The following is an 8049-nucleotide window of genomic DNA, read 5'->3' on the forward strand; positions in this document are numbered from 1 at the left end:
GGTCATGGATGCATAGAGCTCGTCGAATGCTCTCCGTTTGACTACTCACATGCATTATTTGGAATTTGGATGACAAAGTTGGTTAAGTTGCAAAGGTTGGTAAAAGATTAAAAAAAAACAAATGCTACAGTACTCGCGAGATACCACAATACCTGTGCTGCTACAGTATCTATGTCCTTCTGTATTCCTTTTCCTCCTTTCTTTCCGCATCGTGGTCTCTATCCAAGTTTGGCCACGGCGGCAAAATCCTGGGCCATCAGCCCCCCATCGTTCCCATCTCTGTTCCGCGCAAAACAGAAAAGCAAAACAGCACAAGGCAGAAGAAGGAAGGGGAGTTTCGGGTTTTGCCGCCGTTGTTCGTCATGCCCGTTCTTCCCTAAAACCGGTTCGGCAGCGTCTTCTCTCTCAGTTTTTTTGCCCTCAATTTCTTGTTCCCTTGCTGGACTCGATGATTATCCTATGTGCCACATAGATCGAAAATAACGATCCGGTCATTATCGGCGTAGATCGTCGTGAGGTGGAGAAGAGAAAGGAAGGAAGGATTGGACCATCACGGGTTTGTCATCATGCTCGCTGTGGTTGCCCGAGGTGAGATATAATCCACTTCTTTGGATCAAGTTTTCTTAATCGAATGATTGAATTAGAAGTGGTATAGTTGGAGAAATTACCGAAAATCTCAAAATTAGTTTTCGTGCATGTTCTGCAATTCGGTCAGCCTGAGCAGTTTCTGTTCATCATCGTTTTGGGGCATCTTAGTGACCTCAATAAATGTTTACACTGTGGACAAAGTGGCAGAGGACATGAATATCTTTTTGTGGACACCAAGATCACCCTCAAAGCCTTTGCAGTTTTGGAGATATGATCGTTTTAATAAGACTGTTTTTCAGTGACGAAAGTCTGGACAGTTTTACATCTATTAAGTTTTTGGCCATAATAATGGAATAATTTGGAACGGTGATCTGAACACAAGTTGTAGGGTCCTTCTTGAGCTTTCTAGATTGTTATAGAACACATTTTTTGGACTAGTATATCTCCAGTTATGAATTTAATAGTATTGCTGTCCTGTTTTGTCCGTCAGAAAAGTTCAGCTATGTCAATAGGATGTTCATGCTATCTTGGAAATCTCTTATGCCGAATTTTACAATACCAAAGTTGTAGATAATGGAGGTTTCTATCTAGTAAATGTTGGGCATTTTTTAATGTATGGTTAAAAGTCTGTGAAAAAGAGAAGGGACAGAGCTGCTGTCATGAACGACAGCACAATGGTAGAAACTTGAACAGCGGGTTTGGGGGGCGTTCTAGTGTGTTATTTGTTGTTTGTACTTATTGGTATGATGATATTGGTAATGAGGTTGGCTTGTGATCAGGTGGTTTGTCTTTGGAGCGTGCCTAGCCCTTTCGCTTGATCGTCGGTAAAGGTAAGTAAATGTGGCGTCGTGGTCCACATGCTTGAGCTTTGTTATTTGAATTGCCTCCACTACACTTCAGTTTCTCACACTAGCCGGATAATCTAAAATCAAAGTTATTTATTTACTTTGAAGTATGCTATTCTTCATAGCTTGTGGTATTACTCTCTAAATTATGAATTATGTGGTATATATGAAGAATGTGAAGTGCATACATTGCAACATTTGCATTTGTACTCTTCCCGTCATTATGCATTTGAAGAAACCATAGCCAAATTGGTGCGGTAAGTACCAGTACAGCAACACACATTGATGAGCATTGTCGTTGCAGTCCTCGCTCACTCTTCTTGGGACGTGTGGGTAGAAGTGAAGTCATGCATTGCATTGCATCATTCGCATTTGCACTCTGAAGTATATTTATATTTTTATGAAGCAATTGATGTATCTATTGTCACGTTATTGAAATCTGATGCTTAACCAAACTGTGATTTAAATAACTTGGTTGAAGCAGTTTGCTTGCTGAGGTTTTCCATAAACCTCATACGCTTGTTTGCCCCATCTCAGGTACTTTTGCTTCGAGGATTCTTGGCGGGATGGGAGTAGCATGCACACATGTTGTACACTTCAAACAACCACATACTTTTGTAACATGCTAGTTGGTTGTAGATTCATTTGTATGTTGTAATAAACATTTGAGGTTTGTTGGTTAGGTTTGAGGATGTCTTTTCTTATGTTATCGTAGGAGACTTAATTTAATGCTTAATCTAGATGACGTGTTTTTGCTTCCGCGTACTCCGTTGTTGTAGTGTAGTGTGGTAATTCTCCAGAGGATTGTTGTGTTTTCTTCTGGGGTGTTACATCTCCACAACACCAAACTCATAAACATGGTGCTCTCGAGCCAACTAGAATACAGCGGGAGACTCACCACAGTGAAAAACCATATGCTACCAAAACTCCTCGAATCTCCAACCAGATTGTGAGGCCCAAACCGGAGAAACGTCCACTCGTGGTTTTGAGGCCCAAACCATCAAACCCCTTAGAGAAGCGTATCCGCTACGTGTAGCACCCGGTTTTAAGAACAAAACCAGATACACACCATATGTGAGCCCTGGAAGTCAAATCTCACATATAGCTACAAATAAGGGTAATATCAAAAGATAATGCTTAAATACATAGAGTATTAGTATAAAGATTATAACCTTAGAGTATAGACAGCGGAAAGACAACTTCGATCTTCAAGCGAAGACTCCAAATCCACAGGGACAACTGACTGGTTGATCACAAGTCTAATTCCTCCATACTCTAGCAATCTGGTACCCATCCAGGATTTTTATCCAAATAATTGAAAACAAAGCAAGCATAAGTACATGTCGTACTCAACAAATATAACATGGGGTCCATGAGGCTCAAAAGACTGACACTGGTTTAACTGCGATTAGCTTTTAATGAGTCATGATTTTAGCAATTGAGTAGCAACAAGTTCATCACAAGCCCATATAAACACATGATCAGGTAAACATGAATAATGAATAGCATAAACAGTAATCATTAATGAGCATATTCATCATTAGTATCATCCATGTTCATCATCATTACCATTAGTGATCATCTATTCCATAAGGGTTCCAAGGTCGCTCGTGACCGTGAGCACGGCTGATATACCAATTTTACACTATGCAGAGGTTGTACACTTTCACTATGAGTTGTGATTTACCCTTTTGCCCGAGGTAGCTAATCTCTTGACCCACTTCCAAGGAAGGTCGGCAGGGTTCACTATGAAGCCTTTCAAAGGTTCATCTAACAAGTTAGGGTCATTAGATTCACTCGGCAAACAGATGTAGGAACCCCCTTCCCAATGGCACAATGACACGCAGCCTATACACAAGGGGATAGAGGTTGTCCTATACCCTATTCGGCAAGTCATTCTTACGCTAATAAAGGTAACCACTAACAAGCTAGAAAAGGTTCTCATACTGAGCTAAAGCCAGAGCCATATAGCCCTCACAGCTATACTGTAAGTCACGGATGATCACTTATAGATAAGTCCTTAGGGATAGAAATCTATAGCACTATAAAAACTGCCCAATGCTCTAGCCCCCTTGTTCCATGTTGCTAAAAACATCTTTTAGTGTTTATTGCATATTCCATTAGTCAAGTTACAAGATCATGGTTATAGTTGAGCACTAGCATCAAACTACCCAATGCAATACCCCAAAGGTAACAAGGCACAAGGTACAAAGTACTAGGAATTCCTTAATGGCAGTCAAGGTAGACACATGCAGTATGAATTAAATGATTAAAGGTGAATAGGTAATAAGGAAGATCCCATGCTATACTTGCCTTAAACTTAGATCCTTCTTCAAGTCCAAAACTTCAAAGATCTGCTTCTTGATTCACCACGTATAACTCACCGACTGGACAAGATCATAAAGCACCGCACAAGCATCCATGCAATCATACACAAAGCAAACAATAGAACTAAATCAGAACAATACACCAAACATAAAATCAAAATGAAAAGTTTATGAAACGAATCTACGTCTCGCTATGAACACACAGACGCGAAAAGCACACTAATCTAAGCTACCGTGAAAAAGATACATCTACCGAAAGATTTGCTCATAGGAGAAAATATAAAACTATTAACTTCATGTGTTTTAATGGTATAAAAACATATATAGGATATTTTATAGAGATTATAATTTAAGTCAAGATACGATTTATATTTTATAGTGAAACAAATTATATTTTATTTATAAAATCCAGTTGCATAATTGTTATTCAAGATATGATTTAAACCATGAAATTCTAGTATTAGTGACATGATGAACATTGTTACTAACGCATAGATCTAGTCGGTATGAATCAAACGCAACCTGAATGGGTCCAAACGGAGCTAAAACATAGAAGATATGATTTAAACAAGATTTCTTTTAATGAAATAATAGATTAAATCTAACCTTGAATTTTAAAAGTTGAAAACATATCCAACAGTAGTATAAATATGTAGATTATGAAATTATGAACCTAACGCAAGTTGAACGGGTCAAATCGGAGTTAAAACGGAGAAGTTATGGCTAAAACAAAATCAGTGGCAAATCTGTAAATAAGTGAAAGCGTATTTTGGATCTAAACCAAAGAAACTACGCTTTTCAAAGAAGAAAACATAATCTGTGATTGCGTTATAGTCTGCGGGTTGATTTCAGAAAACATCAGGGCTCTTTTGCAAAATTTCTAGACAAAGGGGTATGGATGAATATCGGTCGTCGGATCAGACGTGGGCGGCCGAGATTGGATCGGCGGTGGAAGAGGCGAAAGTGGCCGGCCAGAATAGGGAAAATCACGGTGGCACACCATGGCCGGCGACGGAGCTCGGCGGCAAAACTCAAAATCGACCCTACGGTGCACGATTTTCGATGGAGAAGACACGAAAGGATAGAGGAGATGGCGAACTTACTATGAAGGATTGCAGCGGTGCAGAGCAAGTGGAGGCAACGCGGAGCTTGGCACAGCGGATGGCTCGTCGGTGGCACGGATAGCGGCGACGGCGACGATGACGGCGACGACGACGGCGACGGCGACGACGATGGCAACGGCGAGAGAAAGAGGAGAAAAATATAATTTACTATACGAGGGATTTCCCAAACTAGGGGCTCCCCTTATGGTAGTTTTAGGGTGCTTTGCCCAAGGGGTAGGTTGATATATATATATAGGAAGAAAAACTCTCCACATCCACGTCGACTAGCGATATGGTACTAATTGACGTTGCACCATTCACCTGCACTAATGGGCCTAAATAAACATTAAAGCCCATTAGTAAATAAATGCATGGGCCTTTATGATTTATTAGGATTTTTGTACATGGGCTTTGAGCATTGGGAAAAATGAGAGATTTATTATTTTCGGAATTAATTAATTTCATGGATAAAATAATTCTAGAAAAGTCCAGAATTGATATTTAAGCCACGAAAAATACTCCGAGACCTCCAAAAATTGGGGGAAAATTCCCAGAGACACTTTGGAACATGATGAACCCAAATAAAGTATTTGGAGCTCATAAAAATATTGTTGGGAACTTGGAACATAAAGATTAAGGTGAAGGAGGTAGGAATTAAATTCTAGAAAGAAGCTGGAAAATTCCTAGAGATATATATTCGTCTACTAAACATAAAAAACACACATTTTGCACATAGAAACACGAGGTGCGACCGGCATGAATGCAACAAACACGTTTCTACCTTATGATAAATTTTAAATTAATGAAAAAATTTATTTTCCTATGTTTTCATGTGCACAATAATTCACAAATAAATTATTTTAACTCTATTTTCAAAAGTGGAAAATTTTGGGGTGTTACAATTCTACCCCCTTAAGATGAATCTCGTCCCCGAGATTCGGAAGACGTCGACTGAGAGATTGGTATACTTCGTCTTTGGATTCTTCTTCACTTCCTCATGTTGTTCGATCGTCTTGATAATGATCCCACTTTACTTTGCACACCTATTGACCTTACTCCAATAACTTACCAAAAGGATTCTAAGATTCTGATAGATTCTCCAAATGATACTCAGGTAACTTCATTCACTAAGCACCTTTCCTATAATACCAATTTTCTTCCTTAAAATACTTATCTTCCAACAGAGCCTGACGAATCTCTTAGTTAGAAGGAATTTCTACTACCAACCTTCAAAACATTAATGATTCCGGTCAAGTTGCTCAAACTTGGAATACAATTCTTAGCCTTTGGTGTCACCCGAACCTTCTTAGCACAATTCTCCATTGCTAAGGGCATCGGTCGCGACTTTTGCTTCTCCAGGTGATAGCACTTTTCCAAGTCATAAGCAATTTCATTCCAACGAGGGTAACACAAGCTCAAGACCAACTTAGTGAAGATGTCCTGTAGATTCTTGTGTTCCTCCTAGATATCACTTTTACTTCTAAAAAGACAGTACTTCCATGCTCCACAATGGATAACTCCAGATAACATGCTAGGTAGTTTAACTCACGCTTCCTTAGCTGACTTAATGAGCAAGGTACTACATTTTTCTTCTTGCATAAGGACACATGCCACACCTTGACAGGGTGCATCATTGTAGCTATAAAACTCTTGTCTGGATCTGACAAAGCTAATACATAGGTTTTACTCCAACCTCTTCTTGGATTCCGTCAAACACTTACCTGAGGTTTCTTGATCCATATTAACTTGAAAACTTCTCTGATAGCTCTACCAAAATCTTGATGATCTTGGTTAAACCTCCCTTGAACCTCTAACCAAACCTCATTGAAACTCTAAGTTTCTCCCACATCTTTGGGTACCACCACGCTTCTACTGCGCAATCTAGAACATAGGATACTTCATCTTACAAATTCTTCAACTTGGCTACCCCCTTAAGAAAAGATAAACTAGGGGACACCAAAGTAAAGTATAGCTTGCATCTCCTTCTAGATGAGCTAACTAATATCAAGGCATTCTAACATCCCAATGATATTCTCGTGTATAGGCAACAACAAGAAATCTGAAATTCCTCACGAGCAGAAAAATAACAGTGCAGTAAAACAACTGTAACTCTTATTCTGTTAATCCAATAAAGTTGTAGCTTATACCGTTGGAAATCTTATAAAATTCTCCACAACTTCCTTATAGAATACTTTTCCAAATTCTGTAGTTTAGGTGGTCAAAAACGGTGCACAACAGAAACTACTATAGATTCTAAACAGCACAGATGTCTCGCCTTGTGATTTTCATATCTCCATAACCAAAATAGCTATCAGGCTGATTCTTGCGCTCAGAGAAAGATATTGAAGCCTACTATTGTCCAGAATTTTCTCATAATTTTTGTATCGTCCGAAATCAGAGATATAAGCCGAAGAGTGCAGACTGCTCCGAAAAGACAGGATAGGGAAAACAGAAGAAAACCAAAACCCGACTATTTATTTCACTAATCCTTATACCTTAGGCCTATAAACTAAATGAAATTGTGAGAACACCCAACAAGATCATTGCAATCATTACAAAGATGCAAAACATTCATAAGCATAATGACAGTTCAACAAAGCAAGAAAGGTGCACACTCAATCATTGACTCAACTTGCGATACTATCGTCCTCATTATGCTAGGGGTAACAATCCTAAGATTCATCTTTAGATTATGAAAGAAGGTGATGAGGGACAGTTCTAAAAGCATATCAAATCAAGGAGTGAAGATAAGAACAAAGACATTAAAATAAGCACCAAGATAGAGATGAATAGCAAGGGTAGGGATATAGTAGAGAAGAAAATATCAAGGTTCATAGATCAAGGATCTTATAGCAATTTCAAAATTGTAAGATGGCCAATTTCTAACTAGGCTTGCGTCCTACAGTCAGCATTGCTCTGATACCACTCTGTAGCACCCGGTTTTAAGAACAAAACCAGATACACACCATATGTGAGCCCAGGAAGTCAAATCTCACATATAGCTACAAATAAAGGGTAATATCAAAAGACAATGCTTAAATACATAGCGTATTAGTATAAAGATTATAACCTCAGAGTATAGACAGCGGAAAGACAGCTCCGATCTTCAAGCGAAGAATCCAAATCCACAGGGACAACTGACTGGTTGATCACAAGCCTAATTCCACCATACTCTAGCAATCTGGT

The 8049-nt window shown here is 39.0% G+C and overlaps 1 long non-coding RNA gene across 1 annotated transcript; it reads left to right on the forward strand.

Annotated features, from left to right (window-relative positions):
- Nucleotides 1-250: 250 nt before the first annotated feature.
- On the forward strand, nt 251-2108 carry LOC136500646 (uncharacterized). Its single transcript, XR_010770072.1, has 4 exons — nt 251-385; nt 507-588; nt 1368-1418; nt 1971-2108. It is a non-coding gene; the product is annotated as an uncharacterized lncRNA (long non-coding RNA).
- Nucleotides 2109-8049: the final 5941 nt, after the last annotated feature.

Source organism: Miscanthus floridulus, chromosome 13 (genome assembly GCF_019320115.1).
Source record: "Miscanthus floridulus cultivar M001 chromosome 13, ASM1932011v1, whole genome shotgun sequence".
Classification (NCBI taxonomy): domain Eukaryota; kingdom Viridiplantae; phylum Streptophyta; class Magnoliopsida; order Poales; family Poaceae; genus Miscanthus; species Miscanthus floridulus.